The sequence below is a fragment of the Stomoxys calcitrans genome, chromosome 4 (assembly GCF_963082655.1).
Source record: "Stomoxys calcitrans chromosome 4, idStoCalc2.1, whole genome shotgun sequence".
Taxonomy (NCBI): domain Eukaryota; kingdom Metazoa; phylum Arthropoda; class Insecta; order Diptera; family Muscidae; genus Stomoxys; species Stomoxys calcitrans.
Window position 1 is genome coordinate 126,310,939 of NC_081555.1, and position 17,098 is coordinate 126,328,036.

General features: G+C 37.5%; 2 non-coding genes across 2 annotated transcripts; one reads left to right on the forward strand and one right to left on the reverse strand.

Moving 5' to 3' along the window:
- Positions 1-15,476: 15,476 nt before the first annotated feature.
- Trnav-aac (transfer RNA valine (anticodon AAC)) lies at positions 15,477-15,549 on the reverse strand. The gene has a single exon. It is a non-coding gene; the product is annotated as a tRNA-Val (tRNA).
- Positions 15,550-15,892: 343 nt separating this feature from the next.
- Positions 15,893-15,965, forward strand: Trnav-aac (transfer RNA valine (anticodon AAC)). The gene has a single exon. It is a non-coding gene; the product is annotated as a tRNA-Val (tRNA).
- The last annotated feature ends 1,133 nt before the right edge of the window (positions 15,966-17,098 follow it).

Below are 17,098 nucleotides of genomic sequence, written 5' to 3' on the forward strand. Positions count from 1 at the left end.
CTTCGCCTATACTTGTAATACGTGCGTTATATGCCCTATGATGATGGCCTCTGTTGGCCATCCCTGGCGAGATTAATGTCCTGCGATAAGCCTTTCGAATATGCCTCGATAATGGTGAAAGTGATTTTCTTTTTTTTATACTTCTTGCAGCAGGCATTCTCATTTTTGACCCCAAACTGAAGGCGTCTGACAATGAGTAGTAAACAATGTTGCCACAAAAGAAAAACGGTTCGCTACTTAGTTATGTGAAAATGCTGAAAATAACAAGAAAAGAGTTCGGTTGGGCCGAATCTTTTGCACCCTCCACTATGGGTCGCATTTGTCAAGTTCTTTACCCGGTATCTTTTCATAGACAAACAAAGGATGATGGGTAAGAATTGCTATCATATTGGAGCTTTATTAGGTTATGGACAGATTCATGCCGATCTTGGTTTGGATGTTGCAGGCCATAGAAGTAGTCATTGTGCAAAATTTAGCCAAAGCGGATAAGAATTTCGCTCTCTAGGGGCTCAAGAAATGTAATCGGGAGATCGGTTTATATGGGAACTATATCAGGTTTTAGACTGATTCATGCCATACTTGGCACGTATGTGGATTGCAAATGGGCCATATCGGTTCAAATTTAGATATAGCTCCCATATAAACCGATCTCCCGATTTGACTTCTTGTGCCCCTGGAAGCCGTAATCTTTGTTCGATTTTGGAGTTATGACTTCCAACAGCTGTGGCAAGTATGGTTCACATCGGTCTATAACCTGATATAGCTCCTACATAGACCGATCTCTTGATTTCACTAACGCGTAAAGCTAGCAGCTTGATATTTTACACATATACTTATTATCGGTGTAGGTCGTCGGGGATTGCAAATGGCCCATATCGGTTCAAATTTAGATATAGCTCCCATATAAACCGATCTCCCGATTTGACTTCTTGAGCAGCTGGAAGCCGCAATTTTTATTCGATTTCGCCGAAATTTTGCATGTGGTGTTCCGTTATGACTTCCAACAGCTGTGTCAAGTACGCTTCATATCGGTCTATAACCTGATAAAGCTCCTGAATAGACCGATCTCTCGATTTCACTTCTTGAAGCCGCATTTTTTGTCCGATTTGGCTGAAATTTTGCATGGAGTGTTATGCTATGACTTCCAACAGCTGCGTTAAGTACGGTATAAATCGGTCTATAACCTGATATAGCCCCCATATAAACCGATCTCCCGATTTGACTTCTTGAGCACTTACAAGCCACACTTTTTGCCGATTTGACTGAAATTCTGCATATAGTGTTTCATTATGACTATCAACAACTGTGAGAAGTACAGTCCAAATCGGTCTATAACCTGATATAGCTTCCATATAAACCGATCTCCCGATTTAACTTCTCGAGCCCTTACAAGCAACCAACAACTGTGTTAAGTATGGTCCAAATCGGTCTATAACCGCATATAGCTCCCATTTAAACCGGTACCCCGATTTGACAGAAGTTTGGTATGTATTAGAATATAGTTATGTCCTTCAACTTAATTTATTTGTATATATTTTTAGAAGAATCAATGGTGGTGGGTTCCCAAAATTCGGTCCGGCCTGAACACACAAACAAACAAATCGACCAAACACGGAAGATATCGGATTTTGGACCGATTTGGATCATACTTGGCACAGTTGTTAGATGACATATAGTCAATCGGATAAGAATTGCGCTCACCGATATGGCCCATTTACAATCCCAACTGACCTACACTAACAAGAAATAGTGTAAAAAGTAAACGTGCTTTCGACAGACAAACGGTGGGACGGACAAGGCTAGATCGACTTAAAATGTCATGGTAATAAAATATATATATATATATATATATATATATATATATATATATATATATATATATATATATATATACATATATATATATATATATATATATATATATATATATATATATATATATATATATATATATATATATATATATATATATATATATATATATATATATATATATATATATATATATATATATATATATATATATATATATATATATATATATATATATATATATATATATATATATATATATATATATATATATATATATATATATATATATATATTGGGTTGCCCAAAAAGTAATTGCGGATTTTTTAAAAGAAAGTAAATGCATTTTTAATAAAACTTAGAATGAACTTTAATCAAATATACTTTTTTTACACTTTTTTTCTAAAGCAAGCTAAAAGTAACAGCTGATAACTGACAGAAGAAAGAATGCAATTACAGAGTCACAAGCTGTGAAAAAATTTGTCAACGCCGACTATATGAAAAATCCGCAATTACTTTTTGGGCAACCCTATACATTATGGGGGTTTTAGACTATTGATTCGAAGTTTTACAAACAGTATGATAAAGTTAGTATGCCTCCATCCTAATCTGGAGGGTAAAGAAAGATCAATTTTTTCAGAAATTTTGGCGCTTACACGGTTTGACAGACATGAGAACACACCTAACTAAAAATACTTAGAATTGCAAGACGGACATAATATATATAATTTCCAAAGTAGCAGATTCATATTTCGGGTCTGTTACATCACTGGAAAAAAATCCCAATTGCGTATGAAAAACTAAAATAAATGTGGCAACACCATTTGTGAAGTGTGAATTTTCTTATATCTCATTAGTTAATTAATATTCGAAATGATTACTGTCATTGCTCCTGCTCGTCGCCAAAAAACAACTCAAAGTGATGTAATCACCGTACAAAATGAATTGAGTTTTCTTAATGGCTGGGTAATGTGTTGCTACTATTTGGGTGATGATTTTCCAGAGATAACCTTTTAATAAAGATATACGTGTCCATTGGCCTAATGGAATTGATAATTGTTTGTGTGAAGGTATGTGTGTGTGGGTTTCTATGTCACAAACAGATTTTCCGGTAAAGATTTAAAATAATTACCAAGGAGTATTCCACTCGACTAAGTTAATGGTCTGACAAAATGTAATAATACCTTTTGGGATATTTCTGAAATTCTTAATAACGTTACACAATATTTGCTTTATGTGATTACTTGCAATTTTCTTTAATTTACTGATTCCTTTAGGTAGATAAATAACAGAAATTGAAAGGGTTACTAATGGAATCTAAGAAAAATATATTGGTGGATTTCTTAGACCGAAACAATCTTTTTAAAGCAAACAGATACTTATAAACATAAATTTTACATTGGTATATGACATTTGCCAATATGTATACCCTACTTAGTGCATTTGTTTGTAACACCTAGAAGGAGGAGAGCTAGACCCATTGATAAGTATACTCGACTTTTGATTCGATTTAGCTATGACTCTCTGTCCATGTTAATTTGTGTACAACGTACAGGTCGCAATTTTCATCAGAATTTGGCACATGCACATTTCTTAGCCAGGAGATGAAGCCTTTTGAAATCGGTTCAGATTTGGATATTGCAAATATTGCCCATGGTCATTCCACTAAGGAATAGAAGCACACTTCTCACATATCAGTGACTGTAGTCCGATTCTAGTTAAGCTCAATGATCAGATTTGGATATAGCTCTCATATATATGTTCGTCCAATTTGGACTAATATTTCAATAATGTGGTCATTTGTTAACCGATTCTCTCGAAATGTGGGAGAAAGGATTTGAATGACCTTCAGTACTTCTAGTGAATTTCATAGAAGTCAGTTCAGATTTGAATATAGCTCCCATAAATATACATATACCGTCCGGTTTTCACTTCTAGAGCCACGACAAGCGCATTTTTTCACCAATCTTCTCAAAATGTTGCACAGAGCTTTCTTAGACGGTAACCAATGTATGTTTTTTGTCCGATTTTGAGTAATTTACAATAATGTCGTCTTTTGCCAAACAACTGTCACGAAAATTGGCATATACGTTTCTCTAATAACTTTTGACATTTTTGTTGAATTTTTAAAAAATCGGTTTCGATTGATTTTTAACTTCTACATACATATACACAGGGGCGTATTTGCACTTATAGAGCCGTAGTTATTTCTCTTTGAACTTCTTAGCTCGAAATTTGATGCGGATACTATAACCCATCTGAAAACATCCCCCAAGGTCCATCAAAATTAGTTTAGAATTAGATATAGCTCCCAATTGGTACTTGTAGGGTAGGATAAGGTGTTATATAGTCAGCTCCGCCAGACCTTTGTCTCTCTTTACTGGTTAAGATAATGCAAACATTAAAGTACTAACAAGTAAAAGCGTGCTATGTTCAACTGGGCGGAATCTTGGAAACTCACCACCACGGATTCTGCTAAAAATTTATACAAAATAAATTTAGTTGAAGGGCATAATTTTATTCTATATACGAAACTTCTGTCAAACCAGCAAAAATTAAAGCTTCTAGGAACTGAACAAGGATAATCGACAGACTGGTTTATATGTGAGCTATATAGATCGATTTGGACCGTACTTGGCATAGTTGTTGGAAGTCAAACCAGTACATGCTCAATTTCAGCCAAATTGGACGAAATTTGTGGCTTCCACGGGCTAAAGATGTCAAATCGGGACATCGGTTTATATGGGAGCTATATCAGGTTATAAGCTGATTTCGACCGTGCTTGGCACAGTTGCTAAAAGTTATAAGAAAACACTATATTCAAAATTTCAAATCGGACAAAAACTGCTGCTTGTTAGGGCTCAAGAAGCCTAATCGGGAGGTCGGTTTATATGGGAGCTATATCGGGTTATTCACCATTTTGAACCATACTTGGTACAGTTGTAGGAAGTCATAGCCGAACACTTTATGCAAATTTTTACCAAATCGGAAAAAAATTGCGGCTTCCATTGTCTCATAAATTCAAATCGGAAGATCGGTTTATATGGAAGCTATATAAGGTTATAGACCGATTTAGACTATACTCGGCACAGTTGTTGGAAGTTCTAACAAAAGGCTACAAGCAAGATTTCAGCCAAATCCGAGAAAAATAGTGGCTTTCAGGGGCTCAAGAAGTCGAATCTGAAGATCGGTTTATATGGGAGCTATATGAGGTTATAGTTCAATTTAGATCATACTCGGCACAGTTGTTGGTAGACATAACACAACACTACATGCAGGATTTCAGTCAAATCGGACACAAATTAAGGCTCATAAGGACTCAAGAAGTCAAATCGGGAGATCAGTTTATATGAGAGCTATATCAGGTTATAAATCGATTTATTGTAGATCATACTCAGCACAGTTGTTGGTAGACATAACACAACACTACATGCAAGATTTCAGTCAAATCGGACACAAATTAAGGCTCATAAGGACTCAAGAAAGTCAAATCGGGAGATCAGTTTATATGAGAGCTATATCAGGTTATAAATCGATTTATTGTAGATCATACTTAGCACAGTAGTTGGTAGACATAACACAACACTACATGCAAGATTTTAGTCAAATCGGATACAAATTAAGGCTCATAAGGACTCAAGAAGTCAAATCGGGAGATCGGTTTATATGGGAGCTTTATCAGGTTATAGAGTGATTTAGACCATACTCGGCACAGTTGTTAAAAGTCATAACATAACACTACATGCAAGATATCAGCCAAATCGAACAAAAAATACGGCTTCCAGAGGGTCAAGAAGTCAAATCAAGAAGTCAATATGGGAGCTGTATCACACACACACAGTTGTTGGAAGTCATAGCAGAATACGCGTGCAAAATTTGAGCCAAATCGGAGAAAAATTGCGGTTTCCAGAGGGCAAAAAAGTCAAATCGAGAGATCAGTTTATATGGGATATATATCAAATCTGAAACGATATAGCCCATTTGCAATTCCCATCGTCCTACATCAATATTAAGTATCTGTGCAAAATATCAAGCAGCCAACTTTACGCGATCGACCGCTATCGTGATTTCGACAGACGGACGGACGGACATGGATAGATCGACTCAGAATGTCGAAACGATTAAGAATGTATATACCTTATGGAGTCTTGGCCCAATATTTCGAGGTTTTGCAAACGCAGTGACTAGATTAGTATACCCTATCCTAGAAAATATAGAATAATCGTTAATAAGAAGGTAGCGACGAAAATTGTTTATTCAATTAAAAATTGCGCGATGAGGTTTAGACTCTGCAGCCGTGATTCCAACATAGGTTCGGAGGAAATTGGTAGTATGTTTCCTGTTCTCATTAGGAAATGAAAACTATCCTCAGTAGCGTCTATGTCATGATGTCATACTTTCTAATGTCTACGCGAAACATGGGAGGCCATCGTAGCGCACAGTTTTGCATGTTTGCCTATGACGCTTAACGTCTGGGTCAAATCCTGGCGAGAAGATCAGAACAAATTTCAGTGTGCCTCACAACTACAGGCGACAGTTGTGGGGTACTATGCCCTGCATAGAAGTCATGTAAATAATTCTCTCCAGAGAGGTGTCGCACTGCGGCACGCCGCCGTCGCGCCCTGCAAACTCGGCTATAAATGGAGACCCAGTTTATTTGAGCTTAAGCTTGAATCGGGCAGCCATTGAAATATAGGAAGTTTGGCCCTGTTCCCTAGTAAAGGTTGATTTTTTAGTTATTATCTTTTAGGCAACACTGGTTTAAACAGCTCACGCACGTTTCGTGTTTTGTTTCACTGTCAAACCCATCCCATCTTTTCACAGATTGTGTAGATTGGTCTGGAAGGAAACATAGGCTACATAATTTTTTGAAAACGGGAGGGGGACGGACCCTCCCCCTTACCCCAAAAGTACTACCCAAAATCAAAAGTGGACCGATCGGGACAATATGAAAGGTATTCAAGAGTAGAATCAAATGAAAAGTATGCGGGAGTAGATAACGAATCAGGCATACAAATTCATGTCGAAGTATAGGAGGTCACCCCACCCCCACAAAGACGCCCAAAATGAGCACATTAGCCAATCATGGATATATGGGACTCGGTTTGTTTGTTCCGTATAGACTGTAAAACGGCAGAACCGGTTTCCTCGAAATTTTCACATATTGTGTAGGTTTTTCTGGGAGGAAACATAGGCTATATAATTTTTCGGTATCGGAAAGGGGATGCTACAAAGTCGTTGTTGTACACTCGTCACCAATTCAAATCATGCATCTAAATAAATCATGCCAAAATTCGTACAATTAAAAATTCAAAGTTGTATATCCCCGAAACCAGTAGAGCTATTGAAGACCTCAAGTGCACTTTTTTGTAAAGATTTTTTAACCACTATCCACTAGCAAACATTTTGGAATAACACCTCAAATAAAGATTTGGCAGACCGAACAATCTTTTGAAACGCCGAGGTGACAAACTTTAGTGCCCGAAAAGATAAATCTATATACCAGTTCGAAATTTGCTGTTTCACAAACTGGCAGGTACGTATTGAGGATATGATATGCAATACAACAGGGACAAACAACTCACATATCAATGAGTGCTGTCCGATTCAAGTTTAAGCTCAATGATAAGGGACCTACTTTTTTATAGCCTAGTCCGAAAGGCGTGCCGCAGTGCGATTGGGAGGGGAAACTACTATTGAAAATATTTGTCTGATGTTCCCGAAAGGATTCGAAGCCAGGCTTTCAGCACCTTAGGCGGACATGCTTACTTCTGCCCTACGGTGGTCTCCGCTGATATGATATAGGCCAATAAATTTCAACTTGTCATAACACTGGTGACCATGGTGGACAATTTTCGCAACTTTTTGAGTGGGGAATGTAGGCTTTTCTGTGAAACAGTATATAAATCTAAAATGATTTTGATGATATTTAGTTGGCGCTTTCAGGTGGGTAACAAACCATTCCTTACCAAATTTCTGACAAGTCGGTTGGAAATCGTAGTAACTACACCATTATTAGGGTAAATCGGGCGAATTATATACATGGGGGCTGTATATAAATCTGAACCGATTTTTACCAACATTCATAGCGTTTGTCTTTGGGCTTAACAAGTGATACATGAACAATTTTGTGGTGATTGGGTAACAAATGCTATCTCCACCTTTATAAAAAAAATGAGATATAGGCTGACAAACGGCACAGAAAATATATGCAGACAGATGCTAAGACATGGCTAAACCGAATCAGGAGGAATTTCTGACTCGAACTATTCTTCTTATCACATCCAGAGTAGTGGTGTAGGGTACAATTTACGTTTCTATTATAAATTCTATATAAATGTTGGTTTTGGATACTAATGTCATGCCAAGACCTAAAATACTCAACTGGATTCACTGAAAAGGGCAACATTCAACTTTGGACGTCATATCGGTGAGGGTTTTCGTTAACCGATAGCCATAATATTTCGTATCTTGCTTATTGGGATGAAAAGGAAATAAAATGGTGATTACGCGTTTCTCTATTTACAAAAAAAGTCATCCATATGTCTTAAATATGTCTATTATAGGGCCAGAGATAAATATTTCGATGAAAAAATTTGGTTTATGTATGAAAGCAATTTAAAATATTTTTATCGTAGAACACAGAAATCTACCCTCAATTAAATTCTTCACCATCCGCATATTGAGAAAATTTTAATTCATTTAAAATTATAAGCAGCAAATTAATCATCTTGTATTTGTTGCTGTTCATATCGTAACAGAGAATTTAAATCAAATTATGTGTGTAACCCAACAACATTGAGTATGACAACATGCAAATACTTAAATATTAATCATATGGGGCCCATGCTAAATTAAATAAATCCATTCACTCTTAACTCGTAAGCAATAAACAAGAGGCATTCATAAACATTTGTTAACAATAATCCATTTACCAGAAGCAAAATTTTAAGTAAATATTAGCACATGTTAATTTACGTCTGCAATAGGATAGGGAAAGAATACCTTGCGGCTACAGTGTTTCAAAACAATTACGTTATTAAGAGAACAAGTGGGGGGAAAACTGTGGCAGTTTCTTGAGTGGTTTAAGCACTGCAAGAAGTTAGTACAAAAGAATTGGTTATGCGGTTACAATTGCAACCTTAAAGTAGTTAGAGACTATATTCATATTGTTAAAATCATGAGCAAAATAAAAGATATACGTTATGAAATAAAACAAGTAAAAGCGAGCTAAGTCCAACACCATGGAGTGCATTTGTCAAGCTCTTTGAATTACTTTTTCAAATAAATATGAGCTTAATCAAGTCAATCAAGTTATTGACCGATATGTACCGACATGCCGTACAAGTCATATAAAACCAGTAAGGAAAGGCAAAAGTCGGGCGGTGTCGACTTTATAATACCTTACAGCTACCCTATAAATACAAATGGGGGGCTATATCTAATTTTGAACCAATTTTGATGGACCTCGGCGGATGTATACAGATGGGTAACTACCGTTGACAAATGACAAATAATTACCCAAAATTTGACGAACATATATATGGGAGCGACATCAATATCTAAATCGATTTTACCCAAACTTCTTAGATATTGTGGTAGTCATTGAGGAAAGCGGTGTGCACAATTTTTGATAAGATTGGTCAATAAATGCGTTTGTAGTGGCTTTAGAAGTGAAAATCGGGGACTTACATATATGACAGCTATATCTAAACCTGATGCAATTTCTGTAAAATTCACCAGTAATATTAGGAGTCATAAGAAAATCCTTCGTGCCAAATTTCGAGAGAATCGGCTAACAAATTAGCACTTTATACCAATATTTCTCAAAAGCGGAAAAACATATACATGGCAGCTATGTCTAAATCTGAACCGATTTCGACCAAACTTTATGGATATTGTGGAAGTCGTCGAGAAAAGCGTTGTATAAAATTTTGGGAAGATTGGCAAATAAATGCGCTTGCAGTGGGCGATATATATATGAGAACTATATCTAAATCTGAACCGATTTCCATGAAATTCACCAGTAATATCGAAAGTCATGAGAAAATCCTTCCTGCCAAATTTCGGGAGAATCGGTTAATAAATGAGCGTTTTATTGCTGTATTACTGCAAATCGGACGAACATATATATGGAAGCTATATCCAAATCTGAAACGATTTCCACGAAATTCGCTAGTAACAACGAAAGTCTTAAGAAAATCCTTCCTGCCAAATTTCGAGAGAATCGGTTACCAAATGTCCATTTCATTCCTGTATTACGGCAAATCGGACGAACATATATATGGGAGCTATATCCAAATCTGATCCGATTTCTATGAAACCCACCATTAATGTCGAGAGTCATTAGAAAATCCTTCCTGTCAAATTTCGAAAGAATCGGTTAATGAATGAGCATTTGATTGCTGTATTACTAAGCCAAAAAAATTCCCATACTAAATTTAAAGATGATCGGATGAAAATTGCGACCTGTAGTTTGTACACAAATTAACATGGACGGACGGACAGACAAACAGACAGAAAGACATAGCTAAATCGAATCAGAAAGTGATTCTGAGTTCGTCGGTATACTTATGAATGGGTCTATCTCTCTTCCTTTTGGGTTTTACAAACAAATGCACTAAGTTATAGTACCCTGTACCACAGTAGTGGTGTAGGGTATAAATATCACCTCCAAAATTTCAGGCAAATCGAGTAATAATTGCGCCCTTAAGATGTTCAGAAAGTCAAATTGGGACATCGGTTAATATGACAGCAATATCAGCATATGGACTGATTTAGAACATACTTGACACAGTTGTTGGAAGTCATAACAAAACACTTCATGCAAAATTTGATTCATATTGGGTAACAATTGCGCCCTCTAGAGGCTCAAGAAGTCTAATCGGGAGATCTGTTTATATGGCAACTATGTTATGTTCTAATTTAGACCATACTTAGCACAGCTGTTGGAAGTCATACCAGAACGATATGTGTCAAATTGTAGCCAATTCGAATAAGAATTGCGCCTTCTAGAAGCTCAAGAAGTCTAATCGGAAGATCGGTTTATATGGCAACTATATCAGGTTAAAAGACCACCGTAGCGCAGAGGTTACCTTGTCCGCCTATGACGCTGAACGCCTGGGTTTGAATCCTGGCGAGACGACCAGGAAAAATTTTCAGCGGTGGCTTTCCCCTCCTAATGCTGGCAACATTTGTGAGGTAATATGCCATATAAAACTTCTCTCCAAAGAGGTGTCGCACTGCGGCACGACGTTAGGACTCGACTATAAAAAGGAGGCCCCTTATCATTGAGCTTAAACTTGAATCGGACTGCACTCATTGATAGGTGAGAAGTTTGCCCCTGTTTCTTAGTGGAATGTTCATGGGCAAAATTTGTAATTTTGTAATATTCGGTTAAGAACTGATTTAGACCATACTTAGCTCAGTTTTTGGAAGTCATAACAAAACTCCTCACGCAAAATTTTAACCAAATCGGATAAGAATTGCACCCTCTAGAAGCTCAAGAAGGTTTTATATGGCAACTATATGGACCGAACTGACCCATTTACAATTCCAATCGACCTACACTAATAGGAAGTATTTGTGCAAAATTTCAAGCGCCTAGTTGTACTCCTCCGAAAGTTAGCGTGCTTTCGGCAGACGGAGGGATGGACAGATATGGCTAGATCGACTTAAGATATCATGACGATCAATAATATATATGCTTTAAGGGGTCTCAGATGAATATTTCGAGGTGCTACAAAGGGAATGACGAAATTAGTATGCGCCCATCCAATGGTTAAGGGTATAAAAAAGGAGAAATCAAAAGTATACGATGATTTCAAACCATCGGCATATACAAGGTAGTGCCTGTAGTATTGTATACATGGAACTACCCGTGTTAAATTATGTGAGCTCTGTATTTACACAAATAACTGAATAGTAAGAAAATTTTAGAGCTGCCATTGAATTTGGTTTTTGGACACTGTTTCAGCATAACAACTAGAAACAATTACCACTACTCCAGTTGAACATATCCTCCCACCCCCACATATGTGACAAATTTTGTTCCACACATACAAACACACACACACTGCAAAACTTTCCAAATGAATAAATGAACGTTATGAAGACCGGATGGACATACTCACAATGAATTCTACATGCATAAAAGGAAAGTGAACAAACACAAACCCAAAGTTAAAAGCGAATGTTTAAACGTTTTCACAATTGGAAAAAGAGTTCAAAAGCATAAATGCACTTGAGTGTATGTATGCGTTGGCTTCCACTATTGTTGTCTTGTCACATGAATCCCTTTCCTACCTGTGAGCCAACTACAAATTGTAGGTGTAAGTGATAGTAATCCATGCATATGTATGTACTTGGGTACCCTTGTGTATGCTTATCACTGATATGTTTCTTTGTTTACGCATGCACATTCATACATTCATATCTGTTAAACAAACAAACAAACAAACCGAGAAGAGACAAAAGTTCAACAAAAACCATAGTGTGTTAGCACAAACCATGTCCAGGAATGCATTTATGGAAATTGTCTACAGGACAAATGGAAGAGAGAGAGAGCAAGAATAACCAGAAAGTATCCACTGATCGAGCACTCCCATATGGACCATAAATTGTCGAACAAAGTTAAAACTTATATACTCCATACCTGCGAGTTCCTGTATATAGGTAAATGTACCTTGGACGTATTGTACCTATAGCTACAAACTTTTAGTCAATACTTTAAGCGATGACAACCCAGCTATATTTTTGGCATAAAAAGAAGCTGCTAGCAAAGAGTTGTGAAATAGTATATCATTTATAGCCGGTAATGTATGGACAATGTCTAGTAAGAAAACACTACTCGTTGATACAAATTTCCCAGGAAATTCTCCAACGGACAACGTGGCGCCAGAAGAGGTTGTCACTGGTATGCATTCGTCGAAGGTAATAGGCTAATTTTGTCTTTTGGGTAATAAGAAGTTTAGACTCCTTTAAGTCGCCAGGCCCTGATGATGTATCACCGGTTGAATTACAAGCTGCGTCCGATTGACTGATTCCTTGGCTTAGGGAGAATTACCAAGAGGTAATTTTCATTCCGAAAGCAGAAAAACCTTACCACACAAAGGCGAAAAATTATCGTCCTACTAGTCTCTCATCCTTCATGCTGAAGGCTCTTAAGAGGTTGATAGAAACATATCTTAGTGCAAAGATCCCTGGAGATAGCCTGTCGCGGCAGCAGCATTCATATAGTAAAGGCAATTCCACTAAAACAGCCCTTCACGGTCCAGTCGACTACGTAGAGCGTTCTCTCGCTGTCAAGGAATATACAACGGTAGTATTGACACTGAACGTGCTTTCAATAATGTAAAACCGTCGTCAGTCAAGAAGGAGCTGGAGTTTTTAGGCATCAACTCTACCGTAATAAAGATTACTAATAGCTTACTCACTAAAAAATGCATTACGACAGACTTGGGATCTGTGGATCTTAAAAGATGGGTCAGCAGAGGAAAACCTCATGGAGGTGTACTGTCTTCTCTACTTTGGAATATAGCCATTAACAATATATTATTGTCTCTAGAAGAAAAATGGCGTAAATGGGGTCGCGTATGCTGATGACGTGGCAACTGCGGTTAGGGGAAATTTTCCAGTACTCCAAGAAATATACTTCAGGAAGCTCTACCTGCAACAGCAAAGTGGGCTACTGACAATGGTCTAGGTATAAATCCGTTCAAGACAGAAGTAGTTCTTTTCAGCAGGAGATACAACTTACCTACAGTGGCACCTGTCTCCTTGGGAGGAGAGAATGTTCCATTTACAGAAAGCGCAAAATACCTGGGTGTTTTGCTGGACAGGAAATTGAACTTCAAATCTAACATTTTGGAAAGGGCAAGAAAGGTAACTCTTGCTCTATGCACCTGCAAGAGAGCCATTGGTAAAAGTTGGGGGGTTTAGACCGCGTGTCATGCCCTGGGTATATTCTGCAGTTGTCCGCCTATAATTCTTTATGGTGTTGTGGTCTGCTGGACGGCGCTTCAAAAGTCCACCTACTGTTCAATAGTTAACCAGATTCAAAGGATGTTTGTGCATCACAGCCGCACTGAGGACGACACCCTCCGATGCACTGAATTTAATGCTACATCTTATTCCCCCGAAACATTGTGGCTAGAAAGATTGCAGCGATTTTTGCCATGGCATTAAGAGAGCTTTCTCATTGGTCAAATGGCGGCTACGGACACTGTGTTATCCTTAATGCAATAAGCTGTGTTCCAGCCAATGTGGATTACACCCTACCCGAACCACTTTTTGATACAAATTACTGTACCACTATTCCTGATAGAACCGATTGGAACTACGATATCACTGGCAACAGAAGTAACATAGACTTCTTTGCGGATGGTTCCAAACTAAACGACCAGAAGTGTACTCTAAAGATCTAGAACTGGTCATATCGAAAAGGTTACCCGACCACAGCAGTGTGTATCAAGCGGAGATCCTTGCAATTAAGGAAGTGGTGGAATGGCCAAGATAAAATGTCATTACGACGATAGGCATAAATATTTTTGTAGACAGCCAGTCAGCCGTTAAATCCATGGAGAACGTATTCCTAAACACAAAAAACAGCCCTCGTCTGTTGCAGGTCTCTCAACGAAACAGTTCAAACTCACCTGATAGAGATATCTCAGGGAATTGTAAAGCGGACGATGACATGTCAGCTAAGTTTTCAGGACCATGCCCGGCGGACAACGAATGATAGATGGTGCAAAAGAGGGCTCACAGCCCCCTCCTCCTTCTGACTGCCAGTGGGGGACACAAACACAGAAGGTGTCTCTTCTTCTTCAATGTCCTCACATCTTCTACAAAAGTCGTTCCTGGCAACCTGCAGTCTGTCAGCATGTTTCCGTTTTTAGACACTGACCTGTCATGACGACCACAATGACTGAGACGTCTTTTTTAGCCACTGGCAGTAAAACGTTACACCTCTTCAAGTCTGCATTAGGCCGCAAAGTTTTAGAAGGTTCACAGCCCCCTCTTTGTGACCATCTATCATTTGTTGTCCTTCGGGCCTGGTCCTGATCGTTAGTGGCATACCCACAGATTCCAATTTCCCTGGAATGTGTAAGGTAGTTCCTAGTCTCGCAAGCTCGTGCATCCTGTGGCTCGGCATCCAGAACAGGTGCATTTTGAACTGTTCAGCCATCTTGTTGAGTCGAAGATTGTTTTTGTGTTCGGAAATACGTTCAGCTGCCAACTTGTTCTGTAGGCAACTTGTATCTCCTGCTGAAAAGAACTACTTCTGTCTTGCACGGATTTATACCTAGACCACTCTCGGTATCCCACTTCATTGTTGCACGTAGAGCTTCCTCAAGTATATCTGTTAGAGTACTGGGAAACTTTCTTCTAACCGCAACTGCCATGTCATCAGCATGCACGACCAAATTCACACCTTTTTCTTTCAGAGACAATATTATTGTATATTGTTGATTGTTATATTCCAAAGTAGAGGAGACAGTACACGTCCTTGAGGTGTTCCTCTGTTCCATACATACAAACAAACACAAATTCATAAATTCATTTTTATATAGTAAGAATAGGAAAGAGATAAGTGTGTTTTTATAGAATGTGTTGCACTACCATACTTCGGTAGTGAGTATAAAAGTTGACATCCCATAAAAAATTGTTTCCGCCCGGGATCGAACCGGGGGCCTTCCGCGTGTTAGGCGGATGTGATAACCACTACACCACGGAAACTGTTTACAACCTCATAAACTTAATAAAACGTGATCCGTCTACTTAATGATTTATTCGGGTTTTTAACAGCAGAGCTTATAAGACAAGGCAATGACAACATTGTCAACCTTGCAGTTGGATTTAGTTCAACTTTCACTTCCAACAAAACTATACAACAAATAACTATGTCTATACACCTTGGGTTGCATTACAAAGACAACTGAAGTACATATAGCAATGACAAGCAAATACAATTCAACTGAAATCAATTCGATGAACTAACCAAACAGTTATTGCCAAAAACTCAAAATCAATAAAAGGCTAGAAGATAAACTATAATAAGTGAAAAATTGGTCACCAAAACGTTTCCGTGGTGTAGTGGTTATCACATCCGCCTAACACGCGGAAGGCCCTCGGTTCAATCCCGGGTGGAAACATTGATTTATATAAAATAAAATTATTTTTTATATAAAGCAAAAATTTTTGTGAGATAGTTCAAGTGCAAATAAGTGAATTTTTGGTAAAATAAATCTTAAAACAGGACAATGAGTTCGCTCGAAGCCAACCAAGAATCTTTTCATCAAAAATTGATTTTGTTAGAATGTTCTAAAAACTTTTTTTATACTCACCACAATAGGATTGGGGTATAGTTTTCTAGTCATTCTGTTTGTAACACCTTAAAACACTGGCTCCATATAAACCGATCCCATGATTCGACTCCTTGACAATTTTCATCCGGTTAGATCCATAAATAGGCATAGCCCTAGTAAAGTATAAGACATCAGGTAAATCGATATAAGCTAAATCGGGGGATCGCATAATGAGTTTTCTTTACAAAATTGAGCAAATATGGCTAAAATTTTTGTCAATTTGGTTCTATTAAAAAGCATTTCAATTGAAAAATCAGGTGCTTTTTAGACAAATATTTTTATTTTAGTTTCATTTTAAAACTTTACCTTGGCATACGTACAAAGCTGGCACATATACATTTGAAAAATGTCCACACCATTGCAGTTGCTGCTAAATAGTCAGCATAAAAGTGCAGTCACTTCCAATTAACTTTCACACTTAAAGCCGTGTACATGTTCGGTGTATGCTGAAGGTATTCACATAAGGGATTCCCTTGGATCTAAGCAATATGTAACTTTTACTATGTAATAGAAGCGTCATCTCGAATTTTTAGGGGCACTTTGAACCTTTATGGGATAACAAACTAAACATTATTGGCCAAGCAAGAGTGTAGAAGGGTCTGAGTATGTACACTTCTCGCTGATTACAAGTATATGGGGTCCCTTAAGAATTTAAGAAATGTGCAAAAACATTAGATAAACTATAAGAGGTTGAAGTAGGGTCACGAATTTTAGTCAATTATTAAAATGTCTAAATGCACAATTAACGTTCTAAGTTGCCTTATGCACAATTAATGTGTTTTTTTTCTTTGTTACTTCAAAAGTAAAGAAATTCTACATAAGTGCATAGGAAGAAGAGTTGGTATAACTTAAATCATGCTCTTGTTTTAAAAAGCAAAGAAAAGTAAAATATGCAAATTTGTCCCTGAAAATACCATTAA